The 23,330-nt window shown below is 42.5% G+C and overlaps 3 long non-coding RNA genes across 10 annotated transcripts in view; 2 read left to right on the top strand and 1 right to left on the bottom strand.

Annotated features, from left to right (window-relative positions):
* Nucleotides 1-9,140, top strand: part of LOC138118452 (uncharacterized) — a 143,927-nt gene extending 134,787 nt beyond the window's left edge. For 5 of the 7 annotated variants that reach the window (XR_011155150.1, XR_011155154.1, XR_011155151.1 and 2 more), the window contains 4 exons: nt 2,208-2,336; nt 3,865-3,915; nt 4,797-4,945; nt 5,201-9,140. This is a non-coding gene — a long non-coding RNA (uncharacterized lncRNA). The remainder of the gene's footprint in view (nt 1-2,207; nt 2,337-3,864; nt 3,916-4,796; nt 4,946-5,200) is intronic. The other 2 variants (XR_011155156.1, XR_011155155.1) reach the window with 2 other exon arrangements.
* On the bottom strand, nt 2,344-20,169 carry LOC138118453 (uncharacterized). 2 transcript variants are annotated; one of them, XR_011155157.1, is made up of 7 exons: nt 19,819-20,169; nt 18,706-18,755; nt 18,059-18,163; nt 16,176-16,261; nt 4,024-4,142; nt 3,132-3,203; nt 2,344-2,589 (listed from the first exon to the last, which is right to left on the bottom strand). It is a non-coding gene; the product is annotated as an uncharacterized lncRNA (long non-coding RNA). The 2 variants fall into 2 exon arrangements; XR_011155158.1 differs by lacking the exons at nt 2,344-2,589; nt 3,132-3,203; nt 4,024-4,142 and adding an exon at nt 10,070-10,331.
* Nucleotides 9,995-22,907, top strand: LOC138118454 (uncharacterized). Its single transcript, XR_011155159.1, has 5 exons — nt 9,995-10,082; nt 15,081-15,179; nt 18,133-18,192; nt 20,284-20,435; nt 22,744-22,907. It is a non-coding gene; the product is annotated as an uncharacterized lncRNA (long non-coding RNA).
* The last annotated feature ends 423 nt before the right edge of the window (nt 22,908-23,330 follow it).

Below are 23,330 nucleotides of genomic sequence, written 5' to 3'. Positions count from 1 at the left end.
TTTGGGAGTTGGATTTTAGGGATCAGTAACAACTCCCTGCTGGATTAACAGCCACTGGCTCCTTGCAGAGCCCACATTTACCTGTGCACTGGGGTTAGGAGCTGCCCCAACCCTACAAGGCAAGGAGGGGCTGGCCAGAACCACGGACTTCGGTGTGACTTTGGGTAAGTCCCTGGCCAGCCTTCCCTGTCATCTGGAAAACAGAAATAATTCCCTCCTCCAGCCCTACAGAGGGTTGCTGATAAATGTCTCTTCCTTTTGCAGAGCACTTGGATTCCACTTAGTCTTATTAACACAATTAGCTAAAGTGCCTAGTCAGAAGCTGATGGGTATCCCTTGCTCTAGTAGAATTATGTGGCTTGTGGGTGCTGAGTGCTCTGCAGCCCACTCCAGTCATTTGCACAGAATAAAAAGAGCTGATTTTAACTGCTTAAACCACAGCTAGAGAAACAGACACTGGGTATACTCAGAAAGTCTTTACTGTTTTAAAAAATGGCGCAAGGAAAACTACAAATGCAAGAGAAATATATTTGTAACCACTACAACTTCCTATTTAATTTCAACAGACCTTTGAATCCCAATATCCATCACTGGTTTTGGAGTTTTTAATCATGACATGGATCAGCATTGTCACTGGGGATTTCCAACTGACACATTGGAGATACAAATGAAAAATTCTCTTGCCAGCTGTGTTTTACTTTTTAGCTTCATATGAGGTTGTGCTTTAAAGAGAACTTTGACTTTCTACAATACCAGAACATTTTTTAATTAAAAGCAAAAACAAAAGAAAGGGAGAGGGGGAAAAATGCTTAGAAAACTCTTTCAAAATGAAAAATTACTTTCTCTGTGACTGTTTCTGTGGGCCTCTTTCATGTCCATGTTGTCTGGATGTCTCAGCAGAGTGTGAGGCTGGCAAGGAGGATGGGAGAGCAGTTGCTGCTTCTGCCCCACCTTGCACAGAGCTGTGCTGGAACCACGTGTGAGTGAGGCTGGCCAGGTCCATCTCTGGGCTAATCAGAAGGGAGAAATGCCACACATCTGAGATGAATCAGCAGGGAAGAGCAAATTTTGACAGTTATGCCAAAGTAATTTGAATTAGACAAAGCTTTGATGACTACAAAGTGGGACTTGGTCTCCTGGTGGGAGCAGATTTTCCTGTTATATGTTCATTTAATTTTTTTTTTTTTTTTACTCTGGGCAGAAATAAGGAAAAAAAGGCTTTTTGACAGACTCATATGCTTGATTCTGAATTCCTAAGGAATGCAGAGAAGTAGCCAGGCAAAATCCTGAAGAAGAAGTAGCACCAAACTGGGACTTTTATTCTTCGATTACTTCTTTATTACTTAAGTGTCTGTTTGTGTGGAAAAGGTTAATTTTTGAAAAGTAATTCCAAGTCCTTACTCACGTTGCAATCTGTAATAAACATGACTTATAAAATGAGGGGCAAATGATGCAAGGGATTTGTTGCACTGAATGTGTGGAGGTTCTGCCTCAGGTAGACGCAAGTGCAGTAATAATCTGTAAGGAAGGTCAACACTGAGGAGGCAAAGTACATTTTTAATTTACACACCTTTGTGCCCGTGGCAGGTGTTAAAACTGGCATCATTGGCTTCAGAAGGGAAAACACAGGGGAAGATGTCTGGCATGATCAGTTTTAAGGCATGCACTTGAAAATGATACAATGTGAAGTGCAGAGTTTTAATGCTGAGAATTTTATACTTCAGCAAGAACGCTCCAACCCTGCTGATGAGCTGACATTTGCGGTCAGTTATTTCCCAAAGGTACTGGCAGTTTTATAATTAGGCCCTCAGTTAGCAATGCCTTTCTGCTCCTGCCTCACCCCACACAGATCTGCAGTGGTGAGGTTTTCAGGTGTGGGTGTGATGTTTGACTGGCGCTGACCAGAAGTAACCCGAGGAGAGGAAGAACTGGGATCGGGGCGAGCCTGTTTGTTTAGCACTGAGGATTTTTGAATCATGCTTCCACTTCAGCGAGTTCCTCAGGGTCATGAAGTGTTCACTAGATGAGTGGGAGGATGTATGTTTGCAATAAGTCTTTTGTCACTCTGGGATAAAGCAGGGCCCTGTTTCCTGGGGACAGAACAGGAATGGCCTCCCTGATTCCCGCTGTGCCAAGAGCGCTCAGGGGAGCAGCCAGAACTGCTGGCCAAGAAGTGTTCTCATCACCTAAAATTTTCATTATTTCAGATATTTTCCTGAAAGCAAATGACTTGTGTGGAGTGAAAGCTTCCATTCCAGTGTCACAAAGCAGAACTGTGCTGTGAGATCCAAAGTGCAGATCTGTTGGCACTGTGTTGCTCCTCTCCAACACAGAGGGTAAGTAATGACCATATAACCTGGAGGTGACCTCATCAAGGTGGCTTTTCCCTCTGCTCATCCTTAAAAATGCTGTTTCCTGCCAGAGTCCCATTCTCAGTATCTTCTTCAATGAAAATACAAAGTGAAGTTTTCTCACAGATGTTTCTTACTCTGCTTTAATAAGAATTTCACCTCAGTGGGATATGGGAGACTTGGGCTTTACTGTCACCATCAGAGATCAGTTCTTATATACAGGATCAGAAGGTGCCACCTTACGATAAGCAGAAAGAAGAAGGAAAAAAAAGGGAATAGTGAATTGTTTCCAATGTTTTCATACCATAGTAAGTTTTCAGAAATACTCAAACAAAATACATGTTTTGTTTGTTTTTCTCAAATGGCTTGTCAAGTTACGGCAAACTGTGAGCACGCAGAGATAAATTACTGGAACATTTTGTCTGCATTTGCATGCACAGATACACACACACGTTTGTAAATGGGTGTATAAGTGTATGTGTGCACAGGCAAGCAGATACACAATGTACATGCCTGTGTTTGTGTGGATATATACATGCACACATAAGTGTGTTCATGCCTACACCCAAGAAAGTAATTTTCCATAGCCTTTCTGTTGTTTAACAATACTGAAATGCTGGCATTCAACAATCTAAATCCTCAAACATGTTGGAGAAACGTAGATTTTAATGGTGTTAAATGAACCATTTAGCACAGAGGGCCTCTCACCTTCAGTGGCACACTCTCAAAATGAAACACAATTCTCTGATACAATAATAAAAAGAAGAAAAACAATATTACCTGTTTAAAGAGAATATAAAAATCCAATTAAGTTCTGAATTTTAATTTGCTTGCAAGCATGGGTTTGTTGCTCTGTGAAAAGAATGAAAATGTAAATGACATTTCTGTGTGTTATCTACGTAATCCAGAGGCTAAAATATCCTGTCGAGCTTATTTTGTCTAGTGAGGATAAAACTAAACAGTTTTAACTGAATTTCCTGTAAATGGGCAACTAATCAAAAATGAACATCTTTATATTCTGATCTTTCATTAATTTGTGTATAAACGCTGCTGTGAAGAGATTAGCTTCTGCAAAAGAGATTGAATTGTGCCTGGCAGCTGACAGCAGTGATGGGCTGTGGCACTTGGAGTGCTGTGGGGTGGGAGAAGCTGGAGCCACCACTCCCTGCTGAGCTCTGACCTCAGCCGAAGACTCAGGGGCAGCTCTGAGCCCTCGTGGCACCAGCCACAGCCACACAGAACATTGTGCCCAAGTGCCACCACCCTCTCCCGACCCCTCTTGGTGCTGGGGGCTGTGGGTCACTCGTGGCCATTTGCTAAGCCATGTCTGCCAGGGCACATATTGAGGGTGGCAGGATGAAAAGGTGGAGACCTGAGGGTGCAGGAGACACTCAGTGTGGCAGGACACTGCCGGAGTGAATCTGCTCCAGCCATGCCTGGGGCAAGAATCTCAGTGCAGTGAGCTCTGCTTCCCATTGCAACTGAATATTCCTGCCTTTCCTTCTGCCTTTAGATTTGCTTTATTTGGACTAAACAGCATGAAAGAAGAATCTGTGCCTGGACTGTAAGTATCTAAATCAGCAATTAAATTTGTGTCTACCTAAGGCTGTCACTCACTTAGCCTTGCCCAGCAAAGAGACTGTCCTAGGGGGGAAAAATTAACAAAATATACCTTAATGCCACTATGCCTCTGCAGGCTGGGGTCCTCCAGCCATGCCACAGCCTGTATCCATACTCTTGTTCTCCAAGGAGCATTGCCTCCTCTGGAATAAATCAGCACAGCTTCAGACACTGAGAACGCAGAGAAGAGAGATAGTTTGTGTTCTTCGTGTTGATGTCTAATATATTATTAGGGAGGGGTATTTGACAAATTGCTAATTGAGTAGCACAGAACAAAGCTGTGCAAGTGGTACCTGCAGAGGAGTAGGTGCTGTGTCCAGGCTGGTGTAAGTCAGGTTATTCTAAGACAGTAACTCTTTGGGTGATTTATAAAGATAGTTTAAAACAGGCAAAAGGTGAAATGTCCAAACCCACATTATTTGAACAGACTTTCATGCCTAATGGTGGAATTAAAGATTCAAACAAAGGAGTCTGTTGGGTGCTGATCAAGACTGAAAATTCTTGGTGTCTGAGTTTTTAAATACCAGCCTCTGCAATGGTGGGTGCCCAGTCTGAAGGGTATCCAGCCCTCCAGCGCTGGGAAATCTGCTCCTTCTGAAATAGTCAGAGAGGCTGTTTATAGGATATCAGGTCCAGAATAAATTATTAAATTGCTCTTGTGAGCTAAAATTGTACAAAAACCAGGGCTGTAAAGCAACCAGATCCAACAGGTGATAGGAAGCAGCTTTGTCTGTTTTTTCTCTTTTTTACAAGTTGTATGTGCTGCTCCTGGCCTTTAATCTCACTACAGATTCTGACACCTTTGAACTGTTCATTATATTGCAGCTCTACAGCAGAGATGGGAACCATCACCTGAACCCAGATCCTTTTGTCCTTCACAAAGTTATGCACCCATTCTGCATTTCTCCCAAGTTCAAAAAGGTGGCAACTTTTATGGCTCTTTGTGTCCTGTAAAGTGACTAAAGGACAGCCAGGTAAGTTTTAGATGGAAGTAAAAACTAATCTTGCCTTTATTTTTCTGTATAGAGGATTTTATTTGTATTATTTATATTGTCTCTACTGTGGTCCTAGAGCATGTTTGTTGTTCAAAGTTGTGTTTGTGAAAACGAAAAGAAGAATTATAAGTGTATGCAGAGACAGAAAACACATTTAACATGACAAAGCTAACACCGCATGGCTTTAATTTTGTTTCATTTAAAATCTCAAAACCATCTCAGGGCCTCATTCAGTTTCTTACAGGTGATCTATTATGCAAGAAACATCACCTTCAGCATCTTGTATGAAACCACCAGGTGCTGTTCAGCCCTTCCATGTTAAACACCTTCATCACTCTTCAAAGGCAGCACGTGAAAATTATCCACACGTGTTTGTAAACATACTATAAATGTGTTTTCATATTCACAAAAATAAAATTACAAAAATCTGAAAAGCTGTGGTGATGCAGACAGAATTTTCCCCAGCACTTGGGTGTTTTTGCTCCTGCACACACTCCCCAGGAGTGATGCATGGCAGCAAACCCCAGCAGGTGCAGTCAGAAAAGCTGCTTTGCAAGCACTTCGCTTGCTGTTCGTGTTCCTGGAATTTAAGAACTTGAGCATGCCCTTATTTTAAAAACCAAACATTAAAGTTAATCAGCAAAAGATTAAGCAGTGCCAGTGCATTCTGATACAGCTAAGAAAGAAAAATCATCTCATTTGAGTTATTTGTGTGTGAATATTGAGTCCCAGAGCAGGGTGGTAGCTCTTTGTTGTAGCTCTGTGGAGATGGAGCCCATAGTTCTGAACAGCACAGTGGTAGAGCAGGACTGATTACTAAGCTCCATTCCATTCAAACCAACTCAGTTTGCCAAAAAGTCACGCAGTGAGACTTGTCCATGTACCCAGCTACCTTTAAACACTTGCAGAGGAACCAGCAGGTCTGGAAGGATTTCAGAAGAGCTGATCTCCGTGTGCTGCCCACACGCTGCTTTCACCACAGACTGCAAGTCCCTCTGCACTGTTGGCGACACAGTTTGTACAAATGGCATCTCACCCTGCTCTGCAGTCCTAGTGGTCCTTTCCAAGAAGGAGCTCTAACAGTTCACTGGAATTGTGTTTGGTCTGCAGGGCCCCTGGAGCTGTTCCGAGCTCAGTTAGTGGCTGGGCTTGGCACAGAAATGCAGAGCACTCTGTGCTGTGTGGACTCAGAACATCACAGTGGCTCTGTCTGGGCTGGGCTGGTACTCCTCCAGGAGGTTTGGAGCACACCACAGATGCACAGTATGGCTTTTGGCACGACTCGAGGTCCTGCAGGAAGGACAGGCCTGCGATGAGTCTGCTGGAGAAAAACCCAGGAGACTGACTGCAGCAAACAGTGCTGGAAACTGGGGCTCCACTGGGAACTTTGTGGGTAAGGGGTGTTAAAAGCCACAGGGGAGCTCTGTGGTCAAAATCAGCTCATGGCACTGTGCTGGCTCTGTTCATTTGCTGGTTCTGGCTGGTGCATTCCTTGATGGCTCCTGGACCCACATCTCTGCCCGCAGGGATGGAGGTTGCTCTTGTCTCTGTATGTACTTGCAGAGATAAAGACCTGGGGGTGAGACAGACCTACTGCCACCTCAGCCCTCCTGTCAGAACAGGCCTGAGTGAGCTACCTGGGATGTCTCTGTGATGATCTCTGTTTTGTCCTGACCTCAGACCTTCAACCCCTGCAGCTGAAGTGTGAGTTCACTGCTGAGGGAGAAGATGTCAATGTCCTGTATTGTGATGTCATGCTGGGCAGTAAATGCAGGGCACTTGACAAATTGTGAGTATTCTCAGCCAGTAAAGCCTGATTTCAATCACAAATGTTCCTGATAATACACAATAAACTCTAAAGCAAATAGATATGAAAATCTATGTTTGATCTTACAGAACCTCTCAAGTGCTTGAGACAGTTTCAGGCCCAGTGGCTGAAGTTAAGCTAAATTAAACACTGTTGAAATGTAAAGTAGGCAGGGAACAGCTTCCCTTTTGCAGTTCTGGCAGTGCAGCTGCCTGTGCAAGGGGAAATCCTTTTCAATGTCAGAGAAATTGTTGGTTTTGAAATCTCCATCATCTGTATTATCCCCTTTTAATCTATCCATCCAATCCTTTAGCACTGGAGTTTCAGTGTCACAGTACACCCTCCCAGTCAGTTCAGGTGTCAAATTTTCTATATCACTTTCTGATAATCTTTTAGCTGCCCCTTTTTTTTTTTTTTTTTAATGAAGCTGCTTTTTTTTTTTTTTTAGATTCATGTATACTTCAATGCATTCATATGTAGATCACAAATGACCTGTCTCTAATTGTGGTACTGCTTTTGATATGATAACATAGAGGTAGCTGTAATATTGATACAGCTGAAGAAATCTGAGGTTTTGGTGCTCTTCAGATTTGTACCATTTCAGGATTAAATGCTGTGAGCATCTGTTTATATGAAGACAGAGGGTGATTACAGAAAAAGTCTTTTCCACATAAGTACATATGTTTTTATGTCACTCCAATCTATTTTCAGCTTAACTATATCATTTTACTATATAAGCAGAACTTCTGGAGTTTATTTTAAGAGTCTTGTAACTACCTGATCCTAATGTACCTAAAAATGTGTTTGCAACTTTCAGCTTAACACTGTGTGACTTCAATCCTAGCATTAAGCTCACCTGCCTCAGAGCTCAGCATCTCCCGAGGTGAGTGCAAGCTGACACAGTTTTATCTTTTGTGAAGAACCCTTATTTTTCCTTACCAAATAGAGAGTGAGAGGCAGGCTGCCCACAGAAGCTGTGATCAGAAATGGATGTGTCAGCTGTTATCACCGGACTAGCACGGTTGCAATCATAGCTGCTTCTATGTGCCAGAAGAAATTGGAATGTTTACAGCTTTTCAGTGCAGCAGGAAGGAAACAATCACAAGTGAAATACAAACATACAGCCACGTGTAAAAATGCACAGGAAGAGCACAGGAGTGTGCATAGACCTGTGTGTTCACACTCAGACAAAGAGGATGCCAAAGTGAACGAGCAGAAAATGTGCTTGCAGGTAGAAAACGTGACCAAAGGGGTGGAATATAAAACCACATGGAAGCAGAGGATGAGTCTTTGCAGAGCAGAAGGGATGGCAGCAGCCTTTCTGTTCCAGGGCTGAGCACAAGGATGTGAGGGTGAGTCCTCCCCAACACTTCTGGGTCTGGGCTGGGGGGAAGCTGCAGACACCCTGTGTGCTGTGCACTCTTATTATCGAGACAGATAAAGCCAGGAGGAAGGTTTTCTGTTGATGGAGAAACACTCCACAGTATTTTCAAAGTCTAACAGGAGTAAGCTAGTCAGAAACACTGCTCTGTTCAGTGAAATTGATGCTGCAAGCAGGATGAAAGGCCCTAAATGGAGATAGAAAATTTCTAAGGGGTAATACCAGGTGTGGGGGTGATCTGTGGGGTTTGTGTCTCCCTGCCACTACCTTTGAGCCTGTTCACTCATCCCCTTCTCTCTTTTTATTCCTGAAATTGTGCAACCTCCTGTGCATCCCTACGTGGTCTGACCAAGTCCTATCCCATCATGTGCACAGTAAGTCCCTGCATTTCTTCTGACAATGAGGGTAGTCTGAATTGTTTAGTTTTATTCCTGCTAGAGGTTTTTTTTGTCTATATGCTTCTTGGGAAATCAATGCTCAAAGGAGCAACTTGTCTATCTCTGGCTTACACGCAGTTACAGCACTGGGCTTCCAGCAGAAGGATTGAAAGAGCAAAGAAAAAGGTTCATTTAATTTTCCTTGAGGGATAGTTCATTTTTCAAATAGAGACAATTTGAAAAACACAAAGTGCTATGCCAATATCCTTAGTCACTCTCAAAAACAAAATTAAGTCTTTCTTGGTAGGAAAATAAATGTCAATGCTATGTACATTTGCATCCAGTAGCAATTCTGAAACTAATTTTGTTGTAATTGATATGCTGCTATATTGCTTTATTATGAGCATTGAAACTTTAAATATTCCTGTCCAGGCCAGACTTGGCCTGACACCAAAGTGGTCATTGGCCATGTGTCCTGCAGGCTGTACCCAACAGGCTGACCAGTGCACAACAGTAATCAGAGCTGGCACGGAGCTTAGGCATTGATGTTCACTGCTGGCCAAATAATATTCAGAATATTATGGGCCAAAAATCCTAACTTACCCAGGGCTGCTGAATGAAACCAAGAACTCACCTGGACAATATGAAACCATCCATCAGATTAGAAAAGAAGCTGTCCTTCAAGCAAGAGGCCATTAAGTAGCTGATAAATGGATGCTTCTATGAGTGGGATATCAGGATGCTAAATTTAAACTAGTATCTTTTTTAAGTGATGCTGATAAGTATCTTTATTATGTATGAAAGTGGCTGTGAGAATAGCCTTCTGAGAGAGGTGCATAGTGGTTTATCTGTCTGTTAGAAGGCTGTGTCTAGGTAGGCTTCATTCAGGCACATGTGATAACTTATTTTTAAAGGCAGAACCCCCATCAGCTGGGGTGCAGTGGGTTATTTTCATTGTCTGTTCTCCCAGGACACAGCCACTGGCCATGGCTGGTGCTGCAGGGATGCACAGCAGGCTCTGTGTGCTCAGTGCCTGATTGTGCAATTCAATCTGTGCCTGCAGTACTGCTCTGCCTGCTTCGGGCTCCTGCGAGGCAATTCACCTGTTTACTCCTGCTCCTTCTGCTGGGAATTTCTACAGGGGCTAATTGCTACCAGAGGCTCTTGTTATTCTTTCTATAGCCCATCAGCTGGACATCCCAGACTCCACACCAGTGAAGCCTCCTGCTGATGAACTCATCCTTCTATGTTAACAAGGTGGCTTCAGAGTGAGACTCCTACTGCAGTGACTGTGACAGCCTTGGCACGCTTCGGGCTGGGATGGAAACAGCCCTGGGCCACTTGCTGCAGTCTTTGCTTGAGAAAGCCCAAAGTGAAGCACAGAGAGGATTTTTCCTTGCAGGACACAGAAGGACATGTGTGTTTTGGGCACTGCTTGGCTCCATCTGGGCTCTGTGAAGGGGCTTTGCCAGATGCCACTCAAAGCACTTCCACTTGGCTCCTGCTCTGAACTGACACCAGGAGGAGGCTGTTTCTCCCCGTGGGCTCCAGGTGAGGCTTCGGGAACCCTTCTTGTCACATCTGACTTCAGCAACAGGGACTTTGTAGCTAAAAAATTACATCCAGGAAGCCCTGCCTGCAACCTGGACCGGCATAAGGATGGCCCACGGGATTTTGTCGCATTAGCAAAGCGCTCTTCACCAATTCACGCAGTTTCCCTTTGACTTAGCAGATCCTCTTCAGATTTCTGCAGCAAGCAGGTGTTTCTCCATATTTACAGTCTGTGAACTTCAAGAAATCCTAAAATAATTTGTCATTTTATAAATAAGTTATACAAGCTGTCACCACAAATCTGTCACCACGTAGACAGATGCAAACATGCGCAGTATGCGGTGATACTGAGATCAGAATGAAGGCCACCTAAAAGCAGTTACACTTCCAGGTATTAGGCAAACACAATTATTTAAATTGCTAGTCAAAAAGCGTTGATAAAATAGATAATTAAAAAAGATTGACCTAAAGCTGATTTTAAATTATTCTGCAACGTGCACATAACTCATATAATTGCTCTCTCATGACCCAGCCTCCATTAAAAGGAAATTTCACCTAGGAAAAAAAAATTACATATGCAGCACACGGTGATTAAAATAAATACTTATTCTCTTGAATGTTGGAAATTATGTGAGGAACTGTATAAAAAGTAGGAACAAATTAGCCCTGCATTGAAGACTGGAGTGTGGTCTGTCATTTTAATAAATCACACTCAGTGTTACTGAAATAGAACATATGACAATGCATTAGCCCACAGAAATAGTAGATGACCTAACGTATGTAGATATATAAAAATTAAGCTGGAAAAAGACTGAATAAGATCATGGAATCTTTTAGTAAAAGACCCTTAAGATTATGGAGCTCAACCACTAAGCCAGCACTGCCAAATAGATGCTGAGATAATGGGGGACTTTGTTTTTCTTATTCAGAGTAAAGGGGCTCCTAAATGATCCTTCTTAATAGGGTCCTACCCTGCCATGAGCACAGAGCTCGGGGGGGCTGCTGTGGAGGGAGGGATTGCATTTACACTGCACTCGATAGAAAAGAGGCAAAGAGGAGCAAGAACTGCTGCAAAGGCAGGTTAAAGGCCGGGTTTCCAAACATATTTAGTGCATCTTGATGAGGGAGATGGAAACCTTGGAGGAGTCTCAGATGCCCTTTGTGACCTGCTGGGGTCACACAAAGATGACACGAAGATGAAAAGCAGGTGTGTAGGCCTGAGGCCAAATTCATGTCCTTAGTGCTGGGAGGGTGGTGGACGTGTGGCCACCTGACTGAGGTGGCCACAGTTGGGGTCAGCAGTAATTGCTGGAGAAGAAAAGCAGCTCCTTGGCTCACTTTGCACTAAGCACCCCTCTCTGCCTCAAGTGCCATGGGAGTGGCTCACAAACACGGCTGGTTTGTGCAATGCTCTCATAAAAGAAGAAAATCTTACTCTGCCCCTGTTGCAAGATGATGCTTCTGAGTTGGCTTTTAATGTCTGGATGCTTAGCTGGACCAAAGAAACTCTTGAGACAGTGAAACTCCAGCACTTTACCCAGTTCTAATGCTTTCGATCTTCATCTTGGTTGATGCTTTTGGCACCTATGGCCAAATATAAGCATTGACAACAATACCATCAAAGGAAAAACAAGTGAATTTTGACCTATGTCTACAAACTGCAGAACCTGTTTGAAGACAGGACCAGCACCAAAGAATATTTAGTGAGGAAAATCCTTTAAGACTCCAGTTTTAATAGTATGTAGCTCTGCCAGTCTCATTGCAGAAATTGAGAGCTTTCAATTTAAAATGCTCTCCTGCACACAAAGTACTTCTCCAAACCTGTCACTTCTCAGGAGGCTCCTTCTCCGGCAGTCTGCATTTTAAATTGAGCAGTTATGACAGTTTTTACTGCAAAAGGGGACAAATTAGTGAAAGCAGAATATACAGAAACTCAGTTATGGTAAAAGCTAAACAACAACTAGCTCCTGGGAAAATAACTGGCTTGGATTTTTGCAGTGACCATCCATAGGAAGAAAAGAAAGTCATGTAGGACTAAACAAGCTCACCAGCTTTGTGCCTAAAGTAACGAGTTACAAAATGGCACAAGCTGAGATCATTAATCCTGAATTTATTGACAAGTTTGAAAGCCCTGGGTAGACATTTGTTAGAAATTCAGCTGACAGTGCAGCCTGCTCCTTTGTCTATGGTATTTTGAAGCCCTCTGCAATTTTAGATATGTTTGTTTTCCTATGATGTCTTTGAGACAGGCTGATGTGGGTCCCGTTTTTGGGATGGGATATCGAAGCTCACAGGGAGGTATGCTGAAAAATGACTTGAAGCCAAATTTTCACCAGCTCGCCTCCATGCCCCTTCGTCCCCCTTTGCAGACAACTGCACTTGCAGAGTGAACACAGCTAATTTCATATTGCAGGTTTTTTATGTGAATTCAAGGCTCAGTCTGTGACTTACTGAGCACCACTAGAACGGAATGGTTAGGAAGGAGCTTTTTTTACTAATCTGCTTTTAGAGTCAAATTTTCACATCTGAGTCTTATGATAGAAGATCAAAGTCCCTCATTAGGGGACTGAATCCAATATTTAATACACTTAATGCCACTTCATATACTCACAAGATAGTCTGATTTCTGCATAAAACAACAGCCCAGCTCCTTGTGACACTTAATGATGGGACAGGAGTGTTTTTAAGCCCTCATTTTCCATGCTGTTACATGGTGGTGGAGCAGGACTGACTTCAGTAGTTGGACTGTCATACAAGCAGCCTGTCAACAGCAGGATCAGCCTCCTCTGCTTTCTATGAGGGGATACAGAAATATCCTTATTAATGCATCTGTCTTTCAAAAACTGCGCTGTGATATCCTGCACTAACATCTTTGAAACATCCTGGACTTGGGGAATGTCAAAACTTAGGATTTGAGTGCACGCTCTGGCCCTGTAAGTTGTATTGGAACTGATTAACCTATCAATCTCTATTATTCAGCTACAGGAAACAAGACACATACTTCTCTTGGGGATTTACCTGGAGTGAGACCAAAAGGAAACTGCTTTCTCCCTTCCCTGCATAAAGGCTCAAAATTTGTTTTGACTGGTGCTGTTGAAAATAAATAAATATATCGAGTGGCCTGGATAACTCGAGCGATTCCCTTGTGATTAAGGCGGGAAACGCTTGAAACATGAAAAGTTGCACCCGTGTTCAAATGAGAGAGGTCCTGGTTAATTATTTAGAGCAGCCGAAAGCTCATCAAAAATTTAACCAAGATATATTTCTCTATGATTGTGCAGGCACCACAGTGGGCAGAAATGGAGGCTTTAACTCTGTTAAATGAAACCCTTGAGTTTTCACCTCCCAGCTTTCCATTGCTGCCTCGGGGGGAAGGATGGGGGGGGGGGGGGGATACATCCTTTTCTCCCATCTCCCCTCTTCCCCAAGCTCCTACAGAAAATTGCCTTTGGCAGCAGCGATGCACATTAGGAAGGTGGATTTAAATAGCATACCCTGGCAAATAAATAGCTTAAAGCATTGGAACTGCTGCTGGAGGGCGTTGCCTGGGCCCACAGCAGAATGGAGCTGCAGCTTTCCAAGGCTAGGACCATTCCCCCTTGGTAGACAATGTCAAATACAAGCCAGACTGCAGCAGAGCCCCATTTCTCTCCCATCTGTGGTGTGGTTGCTAGTTCTGAACTTGGCAGAGCCTGAGGAAGGGAGGGAAGGCATGGACTGCCTTCCCAGTGCCCTGTAGAGCAGTTAGTGTCCGTATTCCCTCCCCCTGCAGCAGTGGTGGGAATATAAATGGTGAAGGTGAGGAGGGGATTTTACAGGCTCAGAATAAGCCCCAGGGACAGGTGCTGCACAGAATGGCATCTCCTTTTCTGTTTCTCTTCTTTGGACTGCATTTTTTGTTTGGTTTTTGTTTCTCTCTCTCTCAATTTGCACATGTGAGAATCCAAAGACTTAAAATTCCCTCCTGCTGAAGCTTCCCTGTCCAGAGGTGAGAGCAGCTGCAGGAGCAGCTCTGCAGATGCGTCTCTGCCACCCCAGGGAGCAGCAGGTACCCAAAGACCTCGAGCCTGTGCTCCCTTAAATAGCCAGTGCTGCAAACTGGAAGCTGTTTTTAGGCAATTGAGTTCAGATCTCGCCAATTTCGTGTACACTGCCTCAGAGCTAGGTTTAGGCCATTGCCCTTTTCTTTGAAGTCCATTGCATTTGTGATTTTCTTTGATCATTGCTGTGGAAATGATGGAAATGTTTTTCTCACAGGTTTCTATGCACACAGGCATAAGAGGGCTGAGAACTTCAGTGAAGGTGAAATATCTGACCTTATCTTGACTTGGTTAAGATTAAAGTAACATTAAATAGGCCAAAATTGTGTACTAAGAGCCTTGAGAGACTGATGAGGAGGGAGCAAGAGTATTCTACTTCTATCAATATACTCAATACTTTAAAGAGCTTTGCCACTAAGCTTAGTGAGTTTTGGGGATTTAAAACTGCCAGAGAGTACCTTAGGATTTCTAGGGCATCTTGTTACACTGAGCTTCCAATGATGGCTCTCGATACCTGATATCCCCAAAGGGACAAAAGGTCCCTGAAAAAGAAGGAAAGAAAAAGAAAGAAAGAAAGAAAAAATCTATTCTTCTACTTTTCACGTTATCTCTGATCAGAAAGGTCACAAAAACCAACAAATGGGGTTTCCTGGAGAAGTCCTGGTCTTGCTGTATTCTCCCAGATTTCTGATGCTTCCCAGAAGTGATTTGTGCACTGAGCCACGGGAGACAAAGAAACGACTCTGCCCCACCTGCCTCTTCTGATTTGGTTGACTTCTTAGTTCACACAGCTTTGTTATAAAAACTTATTTAGGAGAAAGATCTCTGAGTCCTTGTGTATGGTTCCTGCAAAAGCCATTCAAGGATGAGAGGTGATCAACCAAGGGAACAGTGATGGGAATAATGTGGAAAGTGCCGGAGAAGAAAATAATGGCATTTCTTGTTACAATTTTATCAGGGTTCTCTGTGGTGGACCAGCTCACAAACCCCACTCGTGATCATCTTCTCTGGAAAAGACGAGACAGGAACAAGAAAGGATGGAGAGCAAGAAAATAAGGTGGGTCTGGAAGGAAGAAATGATCCGTACAAGAATGAACATCGGACCCTCTGGACTTGAAATCGTGAAAGATATTGAGAATATTAACAAGGAATAATTGTTCATCCTTTCTCATAATACATGAAATACTTTTACACAGAAAAGATTTTTGGTGAATAGCTAAAATAAACCCCCAAAATCAAGAGGAATATTTTGATGCTTTGCAAGTGGTAACTAGGGAAAGAATCTGTACAGGAGTTGAATTTTCATTTGAAGTATTACTGTATATTTTGATTCCTTTGTCTCAGTTCATGATATAATGGAGCATAACTGATATAACTTGGCTTGATGTGTCTCCTTGTCACACACACTGGAGCAATATCTGCAGAAACATTTGAAATTACACATTTTTACAGATATCTATTTTAAGGATCAGTAGCTTCAAACAAGCAGAGCACTTAGGCACACTTTAAAGGCTTATTTCCTGCAATCATGCATGGGTCATGGCTTAATCCTCATCAGAAAGCACACTTCGGGATCCTGATTACAGGAGGGGGCAGTGAAGGAAGGACATAGAAAAGCAAAATTAGCATAGTTTTCAAAAAGAGCTGAGAGATCTTGTACCCAACCAGCAAATCTTTGATGCTAATTTAGAAGAGAGATGATTTTTTAGAATTCTGAAGGAGGGAACCCAAGAGGCAAAACAAAGTTGATGATTCAAAGTATCTGTGAGGAGAATTAATGTCAGTGCTCAGCAGTGTGTGACCATATGTGACACAAAGGACAGGCTTTGGAAGAGTCTGCTGTCCTGGCAGGGAACAGACAGTCTAACGGGAGAAGCTGCTAAATCCAGTATTTCTTGCTAAATTACTGAATTCCCCTAGTGCTTTTTAATATGGTTTATAAGAAAAAGGCAGGTCTATGAATTATTTTTGAGTGAAAAATTGTAGGGTGGCTTTGCTTGACCGTGTTCTTCTGTCAAATGAGATGGGGTGTGGAAGGATCCAGGTGTTTTACCTGAGAGAGGTGGGAATCCAGCAGCTTTCTGCAGCAGATAAGAACTTGATGCTGTGCCACTTTAAATAAGTTAAACAAGCAATTACCTGTGAATAAATTACTCGGTGAGACAAACGCTAAATATAATAACACCTACATATGTTTTTTGCACTTTTTAACAGAAGGTTCATTGTGGTACACAGCTACATTCAAGGCACACACACATTTCCTGCATATACTCTGTGCAGTCCCCACTTAATAGAATACTCATTTAGTGGATATTTTAAAAACTTACAACCATTCCTTCGAGGTCTGTGAATAGACAGCAGAAATCTGTTTGTTCCTTTTGAATACATCTAGCTGAAGTGTCAAACATCCAAATTTCTTAAGTAATTTAGCTCATGAAAAATCGGTATGTGGCAGCCCTGGGCTGCTCTGGCTGCTCCTCCAGGCTACCCAAACTGCCCCTGATTAATTCCTGGTGCAAGGTTTTGTGTCCCACGATGCCACGACTGTGGCAGGGGCATTTCTGCTGCAAATCCTGTAGGAAATGCTTGAGATCATTTGTCTCAGAGCATCACTCTTGGATTTGCCTGCATTAGGCAGCGTGCAAGGCTGTGCCTGGGTGCTGTTAAGGTGCTGTGTTCTGAACTCCAGCAGTGTTGATCGAGTCTTGTCTCACTGAGCAGCCAGCAATTGTCAAGGGTGTTTACAAGCCTTTCATAAGTGGAGAAAAAGCCAAAAAAGGCCAGGGTGCACATTTTATAGTACTGGTTTGTAAATTCCAGATTCAAATATTTTGAGTTTTGAGATCGAGTTTAATCTCACTCCTGTGAAAAGCCTATTTCTCCCTACCTGTTACACTCAGGAGCACTTCTTACACTTCTGCAGATGAAAACCAACTTCCCATCCTGCAGCCTCCCACAGACATCTGCACACACATTATGTCCCAGGTTTAATTGCCATTCAAAACTGTCTTATCTTGGCACAAACTTGCCTTTGGTTTATCTCTGCTCAGGATAAATGCATAGCTAATCTCATTACTGGATGCACTCAGAGCAGACAATCTCATTAATAGCTACCCTAAAGGGATTTTTATCCATGGATCAATTTCATAATTGGAACACAGCTACATAAAATATAAATATGTCCCTTCAATGGCACAGCCGTTCTCAGGCTGTTTAGTCTTGCACATATCATGAGGAAAAAAAAAAAAAAAGAAAAAGAATCCAGGAAGAAAGAATGTATTTTTAAAACAGAGATTCTTCTTGGAAGCTTGTTAGGTTTTCAGATCACACCACAGGCTTACAAGCTTGATTTGTCAGGTTCACGATTGTGAGTGGATATGGGAGTTCCATCATTTTTAGCCTGGATAGTCACTAAGAACAGTTTTCCTTATTCTTAGTGGCATTGCATTGCATTCTGTATGCTGTTTGCTGTAGCATATAGAGTTCTATAATGGGAAAAACCTATCGTGTTAGCTACTTATAATTTCCAAAAGCAGCAGGAGCTATACAGCTTTTAAGAATTAAATTATGTTCATTTATTCAGTGACTGCAAAATACCCTACTAAGAGTGTAATAGCTTAAAGGCTTCCTAATCAACTTTACTTCATCATTAAATAATTATGCTTTGTGTATCTAAGCTACACTTTTGTCACATCTCATGTATAGGCTAGTTAGTGAATGTGAGTCATTACCAGGGCTGAGTGAACCATTCATAATTAAACCTGAACCAAGCAAAGCTGCCTGGTTTCGAGTTGTGTGAAGCTTTCAGCATGTCTGGGCTAATTTTCCAACAAACTTCCATTCAATTATACCCAAGCCCCAGCAAGATAAAACATATATTTACTGCATAGACCCAAACCTCAGCAAGAATTATTGTTTGGTGGATTTTGCTCTCACCCCTGTCCTTCTGTCAGGATTGTTACAGCTCTGATCCAGAGGGATTAATTTTATTTCTTCCTCCCACTCTGTAGGCACATGGTGAGGATGGGCATCTCTGTGGCTCTTGGAATGCAAAGACAAGAAATTAGTGAGTAAGTGTTACAAAGTTTTACCTATCTGTAGCTGCAAGTCATGCAACTGCACACAAGTTTTTCCACAATCACACCACTGGGCATTGCGAGCCAGCTGGCCAAAGTGGGAGAGAAATTACTGCTATAATTCAAAAAGGGAGTAGTGATATCAGTGATAAAGATGATAATTAAAAAAAAAAAAAAGCAATAAGTGTACATTCATATGTGTGACTATGAGCAGATCCCAGGTCACCCAGAAAATCAAATGTGGTGGCTCACAGTTATCTTCTGATGTTATCAGTAGCAAATCATCCTGTCCCTGCTGGTGTGGTGGCAGACAGGCTGCCATGAAGGCAGAGACATTTGTGGATGTGTTTTCTTGTTGCAGTCAATGAGGGGCTTTGCTGCTGCAGGGGTGAGGACAGGCTGTGCTGTGCTCACTCGAGAGGCAGGGCTCTGAATCCAGATCTCAGGAGATAAAACGGCCCCATACCAGCAGTAAGACACCCAGTTTAAATTGTGATGACACCTTACCATCAGACTGACGTCCTCAGGGACAGGATGGAATATCTGCTGCTTGCTGTCTGCAAATCAAATCAAAATGAGCCACATTTCAAATAAAATCACTACCTGAAGCACACGGGAAAGATGAAAGTGTTGGGAGGACAATTGATTGATAGGGAGATATCTTTGGAGTGCACCATTCAATTGCATCATTTATATTTCATTAAGCATGAAATTATGTTTATAATTGTATTAGACAACTCTGTGAGAGATATTAGCTCATAAGCCCAGACTGAATTAAAACAATTATTAATTATTACTCAGTTTTTTCATTTTTAATGAAATTATGCTTCTGAATTCAGAGCACTAGTGAAGGTGTCTTACTTTGATTCATAAAAAGATCACTTTGACTGTTTATTGTGTAACTGAGAAAATAGGAATGGGTGTTATTTAATACAAGCACTATTTCATCCAAGGATGCACTTTGTGTAATCTATATGGAGAATGGAGATTCCCTGCTCCAAAATGGACAAATGGTCAATGGCAGGGAGATTGTGCAGCCTCAATAAAAGGGTGGACATGCAGTGTGCAGAGAAACCAGTGATGAGGGACCAAAAACACAGGAAGAGTTTATACAGCAATATAAAATAAAAAACCCCAAACCCTGCCAAAAAATTATGGGAAGCAGAAAACAATCTGCAGCCACATGAGGTGTGAGAAATTAGCAGGAAGCACCATGCAGGGAGGCAGAGGGCAGGTATCACCTGGTAGCTGGATTCTGTGTGACTGTGCTGGGGGGGAGTCTCAAGCCCATTTCAGCACCTCCCTGCTTTGCTGTGCCTTCAGCCAGCACCACCAGACCTTGTGATGATGTGCCATGCTGCCAAAAGTGACATAAATGGCCAGCTGGCAGCCAGCCCTTCTTGCTGGGATCATCCACAAACCCCTGTGTGGTGGAGAGGAAGTGAGGGCTTGCAGCAAAATGGGACCTTCTCTGTAGTTTGTCCAGAAATCAGAGCTGAGAGGTTTTATTTCATCTAAAATCTACCAAGATAATGGCTCCCTGTTACACTTTTCTACTTCATCCAGTGACGTTAATACATATGCAAAAAACCCCCTGGGACTTCAAAAGGCCAAACTCACCTGGTGTAAGAGCTGCAGGATGTTTCCTGAGGCGTGGCAGATGTGGATGACTTACATAAAAAAATACTCAAATCTTTACGCCAGTGTTGTGGCACACAAAAATTTCTTTAGTTCACCTTCATTTATTTTTCTGTAGCTTTCCAGCTCTCACATTTATTCTGCTAATGATTAAGCATCTCAAGCACTTCAAAACAAAGCCTTCCACCTTTAGCTATTTCTTCCCTCTGTATGAGAAGGACAAATTCTTTGCTGGCATTGATCTTCCAACGTGCTCACTGGCACCCTGACCAAAAATATATTGAAACACGTTCCTTTTCATCTCAGAGCTTTGTAAGTGCCAGGCAACCCACCTTTTTTTTTTTTTTTTTTTTTTTTATTTAAAGGCTGATTTGGGGTTTTTTTTGTTGTTTTTTCTTTTTTTTTTTTTTGCTTCTCCTTTTCTACTTTCTTCTCCTCTTTGTGCAGCTGACCACATGGTTTCGTTCACTGAAAAGAGCCGACTGCAGAATTAGACAAACACTTTGACTTTGCCGCTGGCTTTCGTGGTTGCTGTACGTCTGAAGACTCCATTCACCTCTAATTACATGTCCATCGAAATCCTGCAGAGAAGGAACAGTGTAAGTCATTAGCCCTCCTAAATGAATGTGCAGCTGAGTAGCTAACAAAGGGATTAGCTCTTGACAGGGGAAGCATTGCATGCTGAAGGGGAGGGTCAGGGGGTGACTGCCTATTACACAGAAATAATTGCTACCCAGGGCTGGGGGAAGCGGGGTCTGCAGGCTGCGTTTGCTGCAGAGAAGCATTTTCTCTCAACTCTTACCTCTCTGCCTAATCTGCCTTTGCACAAATCAAGGAGAGGATCTGTTAGTAGGCAGGGGAGCTGAGAGCTGCGGTGTGGACTGGCCGGGGAGCGTGGAAATGGGTGGTGGAAATGCAAGGTGATTTGGAGGCCAAGAACCTTCCTGTTGGACAGAGGGCCTCTGCCCCTAAATAAAACCTGTACTTAGTTTTTAATAATACTGCTTTGCTTAATCCTCCATTGCCTTAATATGGCAATGCTTTTTGTTTGTTTGTTTTGAGGTTGGGAGGTTTTTTTAGATTTTTAACAAAAAGAATATAAAGACATAGTTGCTCGACCTAACCTTTTCTTAATTAAAAGCACTTTATGATTCAGGACAATATTCACACTGCAATGAGCCCTCCATAGATTAAGCCATCCCCAGACAACTAATTTACCTTTTTAAGAATACAGTTCTTATTCCTGGAGTTTAACAGATCTGTTAATTCTGTGGCCACTAAGGAGGAGCACCTATGGATGATTTCAAAATGCAGTTAACAATTATTAGGTGCAATGGGTGGCTGAGTTAGGGGGTCGTGGTCATCGCTGTCACTGTGGTGCTGTGGACAAATTGTGCTTGCTGGAAAAACGCCACTACATTAGCATAATGTGGCATGGAATATCCTGCTTAGCAGTAAGAGGGATCTTGCAGTTAGGAAAGATTCTGGGCAGGACTTCCTGCTGGAATAAATGCTCATCACTCGCCACCGCAGCTGCTGGGATTCAAATGCGCTGAGATTCGCTCCCTTGTCTTGAAGCAGCCAAGGACAAAATAACAGCTAAAATGATTGGGGAGCATTCAGCACATGTTTGGAGTTGAGCAGAAAGGGGCTTTATGTTCCATTCCTGAGTAGGATGACTTTTCTTTTGTGCTCTACCTTGAATTGCTTGCTGAGACAACACAGAGGATTTCCAGGTGAGCAGGTGCTGGGTCTGGAGTCTGCTTGGTTGTTCTAACCTCACCAACAATACAGAGTGGAAAATCTTTTGGCCTATTTTGCAATAAAAGATGCCACTTCGCAGCAAGTTAGCTCAGTCAAAATAATTTAACTGGACTATACATAACTAAACTTTGATGCCTTTAGCCCAATTTAAAGACAGTGAATTTTAGTGCACGCATTTTAAATTATCAAATCAGCCCCAAGAAGAAAATACCTTAAAGATACATAGGTTGGTCTGAGAAAAGACACAAGAGCAATAGGGTAATATCGTGCAATGTGAAAATGTTGTTTATATCCAAACATCACACGCACAGTTGAGCATGAATTCGCATTAAACCAACTTGAGCCTCAAACATATATTTATTAGATATGGGTAGAAAGAACTATTTTTCACTCATGGAGTCCTAATATCACAAAGGTTTTAATCCAGTGAAATATATCACTTCTGAAAACCTGAACATGACTAATGTTTCCAAAGGCTTGTTGAGCAAAAACATCTGAGCACAGGGCTGATGCCTGGTTGCTGTTATTGTGAATCCCTTTTGTGGCTTCATTTCTTTCTGTACCTTCAGTGGTTTGTCAGTTTTGCCCTGACAAGCCCCGTAGAGGTTTAGAATGACTGAAGCTGAAGACATGAATCCACATTTTTGCCTCCTGACATTTTAATGCTTCACTGTGGTGTACCGGCAGAGCAGGTGAGGTGAGGCATCACCTGTACACAGCCATCACCTCCTCAGGGCACGTGGCCACTGGCCCAGCTGAGCCACAGATACACAAATGGGAGCCCTTTCATCTATTCATGCTGCTCATGAGCAAAGGCTGGGGAAAGACCACAGAAAAAAAGTGATTATGGGAATAAAAAGAAAATTTTGCATGAGCCAATGGGCATCCCACAGACTGTCTTCCATTTGCCACAGAATACTCCTTCCTCTTGTCTGACAAAGTGACATCTGGTTAGTATATCTGCCTGATTGTTCAGTTCTCTGCATCACTGGGAGCAAAGTAATCTCTCTAATTGGTACAGAGAATGTTTTCTAGTATGGTTAAAACAGCAGATTCTGTGTTGAGATTCCTTCATGGCTGTTATTGCTATCAGCTTCAGAAATCATGGAAAAGGAACCTAATTTTGTGTTTATTCATTCACAGAGTTAACAGATTTGCAGCCTTAGAAACAGTGTACAGGTCTACTTATGAAGGAAATAAAATGCCCTAATTAATTTTCTGCATCACTGAAATGGATCTTCAGTCAAATGGGGAAGGCACACATTGTGATGTCAGAGAGCTGTCCTAGGACCAAGCCTCCAGCACTATTTGGGAGCAAAAGGTAAAATGAGACAGTAGATGAGACGAAAATGCTAATTAGAAGAGAGTTTTGGATGAAATAGGCAAATCTCCTTGTAATCTCAAATAAATCTGAAGTTTTCTTGCTGTGTTCTCATCCCATCCCGAGTTTGTTTTGCATTTTGTTCCTGAAAACAACCCTTGGTCTATTTGGATCCTCCAGGCAGTAACAGTCTGGTTGAAACAACTATTCCTTTTCCTTACTTGTTAAAACCCTAAAGGTTATTTCCTAGAGATAAATAAGAGGGTGGTTGCTGTCTTTACAGTGGCACAGGTTTTCTTTAATATAAACAGGCCTGATCTATTTGGTCTGGAGTGATTTTCAAAGGCCAGGCAGTAATCATCCCCTCAAAGGTGTCTGTGTCTTTCAGAGCTGGATTACATATCCATCA

Source organism: Aphelocoma coerulescens, chromosome 14 (genome assembly GCF_041296385.1).
Source record: "Aphelocoma coerulescens isolate FSJ_1873_10779 chromosome 14, UR_Acoe_1.0, whole genome shotgun sequence".
Lineage (NCBI taxonomy): Eukaryota > Metazoa > Chordata > Aves > Passeriformes > Corvidae > Aphelocoma > Aphelocoma coerulescens.
The sequence above is the reverse complement of the archived record's forward strand: the minus strand, read 5'-3'. Positions and strand labels throughout refer to the sequence as shown.